This window comes from Sarcophilus harrisii, chromosome 2, assembly GCF_902635505.1.
Source record: "Sarcophilus harrisii chromosome 2, mSarHar1.11, whole genome shotgun sequence".
NCBI classification, from domain to species: Eukaryota; Metazoa; Chordata; class Mammalia; order Dasyuromorphia; family Dasyuridae; genus Sarcophilus; species Sarcophilus harrisii.
Genome location: NC_045427.1, coordinates 605,868,879 through 605,881,948, shown reverse-complemented (window position 1 = coordinate 605,881,948; position 13,070 = coordinate 605,868,879).

The window sequence follows — 13,070 nt, the reverse complement described above, 5'->3', positions numbered from 1 at the left end:
ATGGATAGATAAATAGCTGGACAGATACATGGTTAAATATATACATACCTATTTGAATGGATAGATATAGAGATACATGGTTACATACACACATACATAAGGATATTTGTGTATCTTTCTTCCAGAGAGGAGCTACCAGGTACACTGAGATAGCATATGTAGGTGAGTTAGATGGGTCTATACTTTTTTATGTATATGTATGTGTATATACATACATTTATATATATAAATGTACACATTATTTTTTTATTTGAAACTTTTTATTTTCAAAACATAAACATACATAGTTTTCAACATTCACCCTAACAAAGTCTTGTGTTCCAATTTTTTTCTCTCCTTTCCCCCCACCCTCACACCAAATGGCAAATAATCCAATATATGTTAAACATGTGCAATTCTTCTATACATGTTTCCATTGTTATCATGTTGCATAAGAAAAATCATATCAAAAAGGAAAAAAATGAGGGAGAAAACAAAATGCAAGCAACCCCAACAAAAAAATAAAAATATTACCCCTATTTGCTTTTCTTTTTCAATTTTGAAATTTACTATTAAAATTTCAATTTATTATTTCAAAATTTCAACTGATTCCTATCCATCATGCTTTTGACCAATTTTTAATTTTTGATACTTTGATTCTTTCTCTTGGTTCTCTACCTGATACCTTTTCAATATCCTTTGCTGGATCATTATCCACAGTCATCCCTCTAACCAAAGGAATTCTCTGGGTCTTCTCTCTTATCATCTCCAATGGATTCAGTTATGCTGATCTATGTGCTGATCGTTTCCCAAAAATATATTTACAGGCCTAATCTTTTTTCTCATCTTCAGTCCCACATGACCACATCATCAAATACTTCTTGGATATTGAGATATCTTATAGATATTGTAAGCCTCACATGTCCAAACTAGAATTCATTAATTCTCCCCCTCCCCATGCCCAGCTCTTTTCCATACTTATTTCTATTGAAGACATTATCCTAGACTTTTCACTCTTCCTCCATGTCTAGTCAGTTGTCAAGTTCACTCTACTTTATCAGCATTTTCCTCATGTTCCCTTCTTTATGCCACATATAGCCACCGCCATAGTTCTATCTCTCATTACCTCCTGACCAGACTAATGCAATAGCCTCCTAGATGTTCTCCCTATTTCTGTATTATTCTCTTTCTAATCCATCTGTCAAAGTCCATCTAGCTGCCAAAACAGTCTTCAAAACCATAGCCCTCTCCTACTCAAACATTCTTTTTACCTTTAAAATAAAATGTAAATTCTTCATGTTGGGAAGGAAAACCTTTCACATTCTAGTTTAAACTAATAGTTCCAGACTTATAGTATAGTACCCCCCTTCATGCACACTACATTTCGGCCAATCTGGCATAGTAGCTATTTTCTGAATTTGGCATTCTGTCTACCACCTTGTAGCAATTTTTCCCACCTGCCTAGATGGCAAGTTCTTAACCTTTGAAGCTTCAGTGCATGCAACAGCATCACAGATTTTTTGGGGGGGAAACAACCATTTTTTTGGTCTGTCTTCCTTGCTAAAAAGTTCAGTTCCTTGCTAGAAGTTAAGGAAAATATTTGCTAATAGATTGGTGACTTCTGGTAGATACACACTTTTTTAAGCCTCAAAAGTAGTAATACTTTTTGGACATGGCAACCTGTTGAGATTTGAGCCTTCTAGTGCATTAAATTACTATGATCAATGGGGATGATTATGTAGTGCTACCTCCTTCTAGAAAATGCCTCCGTGTTTCTGAAGTCACCATCATGACCAGAGACTTTCAGTTCATAATGGCACAGTGATGTTCCACTGGTGTTAAATACACTAGTAGGTTCCACATAGTCATATTACTCCAAGTGCAGATCTTCTTTTGGTTGGCTTTGGATTAATGCTGCCCCAGAGTCACTTCAATCTCTATTCAATCTCTATTAAAAAGATGAGATCAGATAAAAATGTTATAGAAGTAAAGGGTCTGGAATCCCCATTCCTGCCATGATTTCCACTGATCTCAGGGAATGCTTCTAGCACTTGCTAGTAGCAGAGGACAACTGGTGATTAATAATAAAAACAAAAACAAAAACTACCGTCCCAAGTATGAGTCCAAAAACTGATGACATTTGTATGTTTATACCAGATCATTTGCAGCTGGTTGGGATGATAAGGCAGCAGGGAGGAGACCTTGTCATTTCCATTTCAGGCACATCGCTCCACACCTGTATCCTTATAACAGTTATTGCCTGGCTTACCACCAAGGAAGGAAGTCCATTAATCTTTCATAGAGGATATAACCCATAGATGATATGATAAAGATCTTCACACTTTTTTTAAAAGTATCTTGAAGCTAACAAAAAGTGGCACAATTTTGTAAAATACCTCAAAACTTTATTGGAAGTAGGGAGTTATGACTAGAAATTTTTGTACTACAAATTTATTGGATCATGCAACATGAAGCAAACCCTCAGTTGAGAAGGGCATAGAGGAGAGATAATGAGAGGAAAGATGCTAGAATGGTGAGATAGGGGAGGATTTTGCCATCTCATATCTTACTATTGAATTAATTATTCATGCTAATTAAATAGTAAATTCTGTTTTTCTCTCCTGTTGAAGGATTGTAAGTGCTGCAAGGGTTTTCCGAATTAAACATCCTCTGAATTCAGTACCTTGGGCCAAAGTCCTAGTTGCCCCTATCTTAGTCAATCAATACTAACCCTTAGTTGGTCTTGTAAGAGGAGGTGCCAGATCCTGTACCTAGATTGGGAGGTGGGGGCAATAAAGATTAAAAAATGAACCAGTTCCTGTTCTCAAAGAACTTGTATTCTATTGGAGAAGACAACAAGTACAAATAGGTGTGTACATACAGAATAAATATATGCAGAATAATACAAAGAGGATCAGAGGACACAAGCATGGAATACAAACTTTTGTCATCTTCACAGTGGTGCCGAAGGTCAGCCCCACTGTGAACAAGAACCAAAGGAAGGAAGGACCAAAGTTGTTTGAATGGGGAGCATAGTGACTCACAGGGTTGTCCAAATTTTGACTAATCCACAGCTTAATTTTTTCCACGCTCTGTTGCATTACTTCCTGGACTGTTTCAATTTGAGCAACAGTATCGAGAATAGTGGGGCAGCTAGGTGGTGCAGGGGATAGAACACGGACCCTCCAGTTAGGAAGACCTGAATTCAAATTTGACCTCAGATACTTAACAGCTGCGTGATCCTGGGCAAATTATTTAACCTCAATTGCCTTTGAAGAAGGGGGGAATTTATTCAGCTCAGCTTCTGTTGGTCAATTATTCCTACTGCCTTTGAAAGAAATGAGTTCCGGGAATTGAGGGAGAAAGCAACTCTTGTAGATTGGGATGACTGATCAAGTCAATAAAAGAGAAGCAAAGCAAGTTTGAGGGGTTTGGGTTAGCTTTGGGAACAGACACAAAAAGCCCCAGGGAGTACAGCTCATTCTAGCCCAGAGGGCTCTCATTCCCCATTTGAGTAGGAAAGAAAAAGCCCAGCTTTGGTGTAGCCTGGTGGTTCTGCTCCTGTAGCCTCTGATATAGCAGGTGCTTCCTGGCTACAGGAGGAAGGCAGTTGGGAAACAGCTGGTAAGGTCATGGCAGCTCAGTTTCTTATTCCTGATCTCACTAACAGCCATGCTGGTCATGTGAGCGCAGAATTTTGGCTGAGAGGAAAAAATGGAACAAGCTAGTATAGAAAATATATCCTGGATCAACCAAATCATTTCTAATGGAGCAGTAATGAACTGAACTAGCTATGCCCAGAAAAAGAACTCTGGGAGATGACTAAAAACCATTATATTAAATTCCCAATCCCTATATTTAAGCACACATGCATTTTTGATTTCCTTCACAAGCTAATTGTACAATAATTCAGAGTCTGATTCTTTTTGTACAGCAAAATAATGTTTTGGTCATGTATACTTATTGTGTATCTAAGTTATATTTTAATATATTTAACATCTACTGGTCATCCTGCCATCTAGGGGAGGGGGTGGGGGGGGGTAAGAGGTGAAAAATTGGAACAAGAGGTTTGGCAATTGTTAATGCTGTAAAGTTACCCATGTATATATCCTGTAAATAAAAGGCTATTAAATAAAAAATATATATATATATATATCCTGAGAAGTATAAGTCTGCAAGCCTTCACTTGGAAGCAAGCCTTGACTGCTAGATCAAATAGGATGCATTTGTGATGGGGAATTACTAGTATAGTTTGAGAAAACTTGATTTTCTTTACCTAATTCTCTTTCTTTCTTCTTTTCCCTTCCTTTTTCCTTTCCATTAGTAGAATCTTATTGCCCTTTAGGGACACTCCTAGAATATTGTTGTTTTTCAGTCATTTCTGTCATGTCCAATATAGTTCCAAATTGCTCTCTAGAATGGTTGGATCAGTTCACAACTCCACCAACAATGCATTAGTGTTCCATTTTTCCCATATCTTCTCCAACATTTTTCTTTTCTCTCATGTTAGCTAACCTGATAAGTGTAATGCAATATTGCAGTTGTTTTGTTTTAATTATCATTTCTCTAATGCATAGTGATTTAGAACACTCTTTCATATGACTAAAGATAGCTTTGTTTTTCATTTTAAAACTGCCTGTTCATATGCCCAAAAGACTATAAAGCTGTGCATATCCTTTGATCCACAGTGTCTACTGAGTCTGTATCCCAAAGAGATTATAAAAGAAGGAAAAGGAGCCACATGTGCAAAAATGTTTGTGGCAGTTCTTTTTGTAGTGTCAAGGAAATGGAAATTGAGTGGATGCCCATCAGTTGGGGAATGGCTGAATAAATTATGATATATGAATATAATGGGATATTATCATTCTATAAAAAAGAAGCAGAAGCCTGATTTCAGAAAGATCTGAAGAGACTTACATGAACTGATGCTAAGTGAAGTGAGTAGAACCAAGAGAAAATTGTACATTGCCACAACAAGATTATTTCAACTGAGACTGATTTAACTCTTTTCAACAAGGTGATTCAAGCCAATTCCAATAGACTTGTGATGGAAAGAATCTTCTGTACCCAGAGAGAGGACTGTGGAGACAGTATGGATCACGACATAGTATTTTCACCTTTTTTATAGTTGTCTGCTTGATTGTTTTTTTCTTTCTCTTTGTTTTTTTTCCCTTTTTGATCTGATTTTTCTTGTGCAACATGATGAATATGGAAAATTTTTATTGTTGTCTGCTTGATTTTTTTTCATTTCTCATTGTTTAATTTTTCCTTTTTGATCTGATTTTTCTTGTGCAACATGATGAATATGGAAATATGTTTAGAAAAATTGCACATGGAGAGGGAGAGAAAAGAAAGTAGAAAAATTTGCAACATAAGATTTTGCAGAGATGAATTTTGAAAACTCTTTGCATGTATTTGAAAAAACAAAATACTATTTTAAAAAACTGCCTGTTCATATCCTTTGACCATTTATCAATTGGGGCATCCCTAGTTCTTTCAACTAATCCCCAAATGACATGGTCTCCAGTTGTCTCACCATCTTGTTTGCTCTATTGAACATGATCCAGCTTATCTATATCCTTCCTAAAATATGACACCCAGAATTGAAGTCATTGTTATTATTCTATTAACTGCTTGGGGCAAAATACAAAATTATCATCTTCCTTATTGAGTACATTATACCTCTTTTAATGTGACTAGAATAGTATGAACTTCTTTTTCTTCCACATCAGACTGTTACTCCTGGTAAGCTAGAACCTCCAAGTTTTCTAAATGGGTTAAAGAGGGGGGCAGGGAATCTAGTTAGAAAACTGTTTCAATCTACTGGTCATCCTGCCATTTAGGGGAGGGGGTGTGGGGGGGTAAGAGGTGAAAAATTGGAACAAGAGGTTTGGCAATTGTTAATGCTGTAAAGTTACCCATGTATATATATCCTGTAAATTAAAGGCTATTAAATAAAAATAAATAAATAAAAAAAAAAAAGAAAAGAAAACTGTTTCAGTCTAAGGAAATAAGAACATGGGCCTCTTCTAAACTCAACAACTTATAAAAACGATTTAAGCTACTATCTCAGAGATGATCAGTCTCTTACTTTTGAAGGAAAAAAAAATGTCCTCAGCTATGAGTTTTTCTATTTGATCCTCCAGCCTCCCAAACTCACAGTCAGTCCTAATTCCCAAGGCTGCCAAGGAAGATTTGGAACACATCTCCTCTCTTTCTGCACCCCCGGCCCCCCAGCTTCAAAAAAAATTAGTTCAGATAGATTTGGCTGGATGAAGATTTGGAGGGGTGGTGAGATGAACTGGGCAGAGGTGATATTAACAGGCCTAGGCTTGAGAAAAATTTAGATAATCAGAAGAGATAACATCAGAAAAATCCAGCAAGAATGATGAGATTGGACTTTCAGGATATCTTCTTTGTATTTCTGGGATGGTGCCTTGCATTGGTTTTAGGGGAAGGAATTTGCATCACCCAGCTAGATTGCAAGCTTCTTGAGGGCAAGGAACTTTTTAATTATTTTTTTCATACCCTCATAACCCATGACAGTGCCTGACATATAGTAAGCATTCAATAAATCATTACTGAGTTTAACTGAATTGTGACATGTTAATAATATGACAGACAAAGGAAACCCAGAGAACACTGTGTCCCCACAGAGGTCCATTAATTAGGTTTTCTTATGAGATGGCATTTAGAAAATAATTAACTATTGAAATGGGACCTTCTCCTGTTCTGCTCAATGAGTAATATAAATCAGTAATGAATAGAATAGGAGAAACCATGAAAGCTACGATTTTCAACAACTTGATCAACCTCTTAAAAATGCACAAGATTTAATTACTAGAGTAATAATGTCTCTAGATGTTCAGATTAGCAGCAGGATAAGGATCTTGTGAAGGAAACTTTGTTAAATAAAGTAAAGAAGAATTATGAAAATTAAAGACAGTTTTAATGTACCCTGGAGTTTTTAAGAGGGTAGGGCAAAGACAATGATACCATAGTAGAAGAGAGAATAATTATTAGTGCTTTAGAGAAGGAGGGAGGAATGACATAAATATATGGAACCTCAAAAGCATCTTGGAGATTCCACATATGAGAAGAGCACTGGCGTTCATTACAATTAAAGTTTCTGTGGAACAGCCGAGGGCTGAAAAAGTTCATAGGATCAACAGCTTTAAAGCTGGAAGGGAATTGGAAGATCATTGAATCCAGTCCCTTCATTTTACAGATGATGTAATCAAGGCCAGAAATGTTAAGTAATTTGTTGAAGATCACACTGTCAGGAAATAGAGGCAGAATTTGAATTCAGGTCCTTTTACTCCAGAGCCATTGATCTTCCCAGTGTACTACAGGGGAAAAGGAAAAGGAAAGTATATACCATCATGAAAGATTTCCTCCCTATTTCTTGTCCCTGTTAGGCAACTGCAAAGGGAAGCAAATGCCTAGAATTTTGGAAGGGATATTCAGAACCCAAGGAGTAGGTCAGAGATTTCACAAGGAGATCCTTAGGTGAACTAGGATATTGGGCATCATGACAGTGGTATATAAGAAATTGGCCTCTTATATTTTTCCCTTATAATTATTTTTAGCTTCTTTTTAAGATTAGTAGTGTCTTTGTGTCCACTCAACAAAGCAAATTGTTAAAAGAAAACAACTGCTATTGTAAATGTGCCTGGTAATATATGCAACATTATGACCCATAGTGCAGTTGATTTTGGAGCAGTCCACTGGCACAGTGGATAGAGTGCAGTGTCTGGAGTTAGGTAGACTCATCTTCCTGAGTTCAAGTCTGTCCTCAGACACACTAGCTGTGATCCTAGACAAGTCACTTAACCCTGTTTGCCTCAGGTCCTCATCTGTAAAAATGACTTTGTCAAGAAATTCCCAAATGGAGTCACAAAGAGCCAGATACCATTGAACATGAATATTCTTTGCAGCTAGTGTATATAGGAATGGGTTGCAATTGACCTTCAAATCATCTGCATCCAGACTGAGGTGACATAGAAATTCCCCAAATTGGAATGGGATGGCATTTCCAAAAATGGCTTTTTAAATTGTGAAACAATTTTTACAGTCGGTGTTTCTAATAAAGGCCCAATTTCTAAAATATATAGGGTACTGACTCAAATTTATAAGAATGCAAGTCATTTCCCAATTGATAAATGGTCAAAGGAAGATATAAAGACAATTTTCAAATGAATAATTTAAAATGCTCTATAGTCATATAAAAAAGTCTCCAAATCACTATTGATTATAGAAATGCAAATTAAGACAACTACTTCACACCTCTCAGATTAGCTAAAATGACAGGAAAAGATAATGATAAATATAGGAAAACTGGACACATATATTTTTATGGAGTTTTGAACTAATCCAGCCATTTTGAAGAACAATTTGCATTTATCCCCAAAGGCTATAAAACCGTACATACCCTTTGATCCAGAGGTGCCACTACTGGGCCTGTAATACAAAGGGATCATAAAAGAGGGAAAAGAACCGACATGTACAAAAATGTCTTTAGCAGCTCTTTTTGTAGCGGCAAGAAACTGGAAACTGAATGGATGTCTATCAGGTGGGGAATGGCTGAATAAGTTATAAAATATGAATGTAGTGAAATGTTATTTTTCTATAAGAAATGATGAAAGGCCTGACTTCAAAAAGCCTGGAAAGATTTACATGAACTAATGCTGAGTGAGATGAGCAGAATCAGGAGAACATTATACACAGGAACAGTAAGATTATGTGATGATCAGCTATGATAGACTTAGCTCTTCTCAGCAATATAGTGATCCAAGACAATTCCAATAGAATCTGGATGGAAAATGCCTCCCATATCTAAAGAAAGAATTACGGAGACTGAATAAAGATCAAAGCAAAATATTTTCAATTTTTGTTTTGTTTGGTTTTTTATTTCTCATGTCTCTTCCCTCTTGTTCTGATTTTTCTTTCTCAACATGACTCATATGGAAATATGTCAAAAATTGGTTGTACATGTAAAACCTATATCAGATTGCTTGTTGTCTTGGGGAGGAGGGAAGAAAGGGAGGGAAGGAGAAAAAATTGGAACTCAAAATCTTACAAAAAGTGAATGTTGAAAACCATATTTACTTGTACTTGGGAAAATAATAAATCATTAAAAAATTTTAAGTGATTTTCTAGCTATTCCTTTTTGTAAAGGAAAAGTCTCATCTCTGATGAGTGTTAGAGATACTCCCTCAGGGATTAGAGAGAGTTGGAGTGGAGTTCTAGGATGCTGATTGATGCTAAACGAGGCATTACTTTCTTGTTCCACTTCCAAATTTATACACTTATTGGTATGATAATATAAGACTAGAGTATTTTTTTTACCCAAGGTTAGCTAACAAGGGCTTCATGGAGGGATTTATTTATTAACCCAAGTGTTATGGGGCTATCTGGACCCAGCAAGATATTTATCTATGAAGTTATTACTGGGAAAAGACAAGGGATAAGTTCTCAGTTGGTTTTAAAGTTAAAAGCAAAAGAAAGAAAAATGTACTTATAGGATAGTTGCCAATTGATTTAAGCATGAACCTTCCTTCCCAGAAAGGTTCTAGCTGGTTCTTAGATTATCTAACAACTCCAAGAGGCTGGCCTTGAGTTGTTCCCTCAGAGTATGAATCAAAATGCTTACGGAGGTGCTTATAGGATTTTTCACCTCTCTCTTGGGATTCTTTATATCAGTTTCACACTTTTTCAACTTATGACCCCTTTTCACCTAAGATGATCTTAGGTATATAGGTATATAAGAAGGCATTCAAATGAAACATTTATTGATAATAAATCATATGATCAACTTTAATGAAGTTGGCTCTTTCTTTTTTTATTATTGCTTTTTATTTTCAAAATATATACAGGGATAATTTTCAACATTCACCCCTACAAAACCCTGTGTTCTAATTTTTCCCTCCCTTTCCCCTATACTTTCCCCCATCAGTGAGTGATCCAATGTATGTTAAACATGTGCAATTCCTCTATACATATTTCCACAAATATCATGCTGCAAAAGAAAAATCAGACTGAAAAGGAAAAAATAAGAAAGAAAATAAAATGCAAGCAAACAAAAAAAAGAGTGAAAATACTATGTTGTGATCCACATTCAGTTCCCACAGTCCTCATCTGCAGATAGTTTTCATTATAAGATCTTTGGAACTAGTCTGAATCACCTCATTGTTGGCAAGAGCCACATCCGTCAGAATTGATCATCGTATAATCTTGCTGTTGCCATATATAATGATCTCCTGGTTCTGCTCATTTCACTTAGCATCAGTTCATGTAAGTCTCTCCAGGCCTCTCTGAAATCAGTCTCCTGATAATTTATTATAAAACAATAATAACCCATAACATTCATATACCATAATTTATTTAGCCATTCTCCAGATGATGGGCATCCACTCAATTTCCAGTTTTTTCCATTACAAAAAGGACTGCCACAAACATTTTTGCACATGTGGGTTCCTTTAAGATCTCTTTAGAATACAAGCCCAGTAGAAACATTGCTGGATGAAAGGGTATGCAGTTTGATAGCAGTTTGGGCATAGTTCCAAATTGCTCTCCAGAATGATTGAATCAGTTCACAATTCCACCAACAATGTGTTTCAATTTTTCCACATCCCCTCCAACATTCATCATCTTTTCCTGTCATTTTAGCCAATCTGAGAGGTATGTAGTAGTACCTCAGAGTTGTGTTAATTTGCATTTCTCTGATCAATAGTGATTTAGAGTATCTTTTCATATGACTAGAAATGGTTTTCATCTGGAAATTGTGTCTATATTCTTTGATCATTTATCAATTGGAGAATGGCTTGAATTTTTATAAATTTGAGTCAATTCTCTATATTTTTTAGAAATGAGGCCTTTATCAGAACCCTTTGAATATAAATTATTTCCCAGTTTATTACTTCCCTTCTAATTCTGTCTGCATTTGTTTTGTTAATACAAAAGTTTTTAACTTAATATAATCAAAATTATCCATTTTGCATGCATTAATGTACTCACGTTCTTCTTTGGCCACAAATTCCTTTCTTCTCCACATATCTGAGAGGTAAATTCCTTTGTTCTTCTAATTTGCTTATAATATTACTGTTTATGTCTAAAGCATGAACCCATTTCGACCTTATCTTGGTATACATTATTAGGTGTGGGTCAATGCCTAGCTTCCAATTTTCCTACCAGTTTTTGTCAGATAGTGAGTTCTTAGCCCAAAAGCTGAGGTCTTTGGGTTTGTCAAGCACTAGTTTAGTCATTGACTATTTTGTCCTGTGAACCTAAACTATTCCACTGATTGACTATATTTCTAAGTCAATACCAAATGGTTTTGATGATTGCTGCTTTATAATATAGTTTTAAGTCTGGTACAGCTAGGCCATCTTCATTGGCATTTTGTTTTATTAATTCCCTTGAAATTCTTGACCTTTTGTTTTTCCAGATGAATTTTGTTATTGTTTTGTTTAGCATTGTGAGGTTATTTCTTGGAAGTTTGATTGAATTTGGCTCTTTTCAACAATGAGGTGATTCAAGGCAATTCCAATAGATTTGTGATAGAAGGAGCTATCCACATCCAGAAAGAAAACTCTGGAGACTGAATATGGATCAAAGCATTGTATTTTTATCTTTCTTTTTTGTTGTTTTGCTTGTTTTTTTCTCATGGTTTTTTCTTTTATCTTTTGATTTGTTTTTTCTTGTATAGCATGATGAATGTAGAAATATGTTTTGAAGAATTGCATATATTTAACCTATATCATATTGTTTGCTGTCTATGGGAGGGGATGGGAAGAAGGGAAGGAGAAAAATTTGAAACACAAAGTTTTGCAAAAATAAATGTTGAAAACTATCTTTGCATGTATTTGGAAAAAATAAAAAACTATTAAAATTTTTAAATTGAGTAGTTTAAGAAAAAAGATAGCAAATCATAATTTCATGACCCCCGCATTGAGTTATATAACCCCATATGAGGTCACAAACCACAGTTTTAAAAGTTTTGCTCTATATGAATGTTATTTCAAATTCCATAAAGAAGGGAGAAACTCTCACAAGGATTCTAATCTTAGAGAGAAAAGTCCTAAAATCACCATTATAGCTTATATTTACCAATATAGAATGTTCACATATATTCTAATGCATGTATATTAAAAGTCCTAAATTTACCAATATAGAATGCATGTATGTATTCTGTAGCAAGCAATATCAATTCATTTTCATTCCTCAGTTTGAGAAAGGATACTATTTTGCTGTTACAAAATTTTAAGAAGCAAGCATTTTTATACACTTGATTGACAGGAGACGGGGCATAGAACTGCAGACATCAGACATTGCGGAAAGCATTGCAGCAGTTGGTTTTGCTGGCACTGACACAGCCTCTTGGATAAACTCCAAAAGCCCAGGCCTGGCATTGAAGGCCCTCACAATGTGGATCCTGCCTACCTTTCTGGTCATTTTATATTACTCCCTTTAATACCTTCTACATTTCAGCCAAAACAGAAAGTAGCTGCTTCCTGGATCCAACATACTGTCTCCCACCACCATGCATTCACACAAACTGTCCCCATGCCTGGAATATACCCACTTCTTCTCTCACCTCTCTCTGATTCCTTACCTTTCTTTAACGTTCAGCTCAAATGCCACCTTGAGACCATACCATACATGTTCCCATTCAATAAATTGCTGTGGCTCCCTATTACTTCCAATATTAAATATAAATATTTTGTTTGGCTTTTAAAACCCTTCATAATTCAACTTTTTTTTTATCTTTCTAGTCTTAATCCCATCCATGTGCTCTGTAATCCTCTAACACTGATTTCCTTGCCTTTCTTTACATAAGATACTATCTCCCAACTTCAAACATGTTAATTGGCTGTCCTTCATGACTGGGACATTCCATCTCATCATCTCTCTAGCTTTTCTTCAAGTCTTAGCTAAAGTGTTTTCTTTGGGGAAAAAAAAAAAAAGCTTTTCTCAATTCTTCTTAATCTTAGCACCTAACTTTTCAAATTATTTTCAATTTACCCAGTGTACAGCTTGTTTATACATAATTGTTGCTTATTGCCTTCTTCATTAGATTGTGAACTACTTGG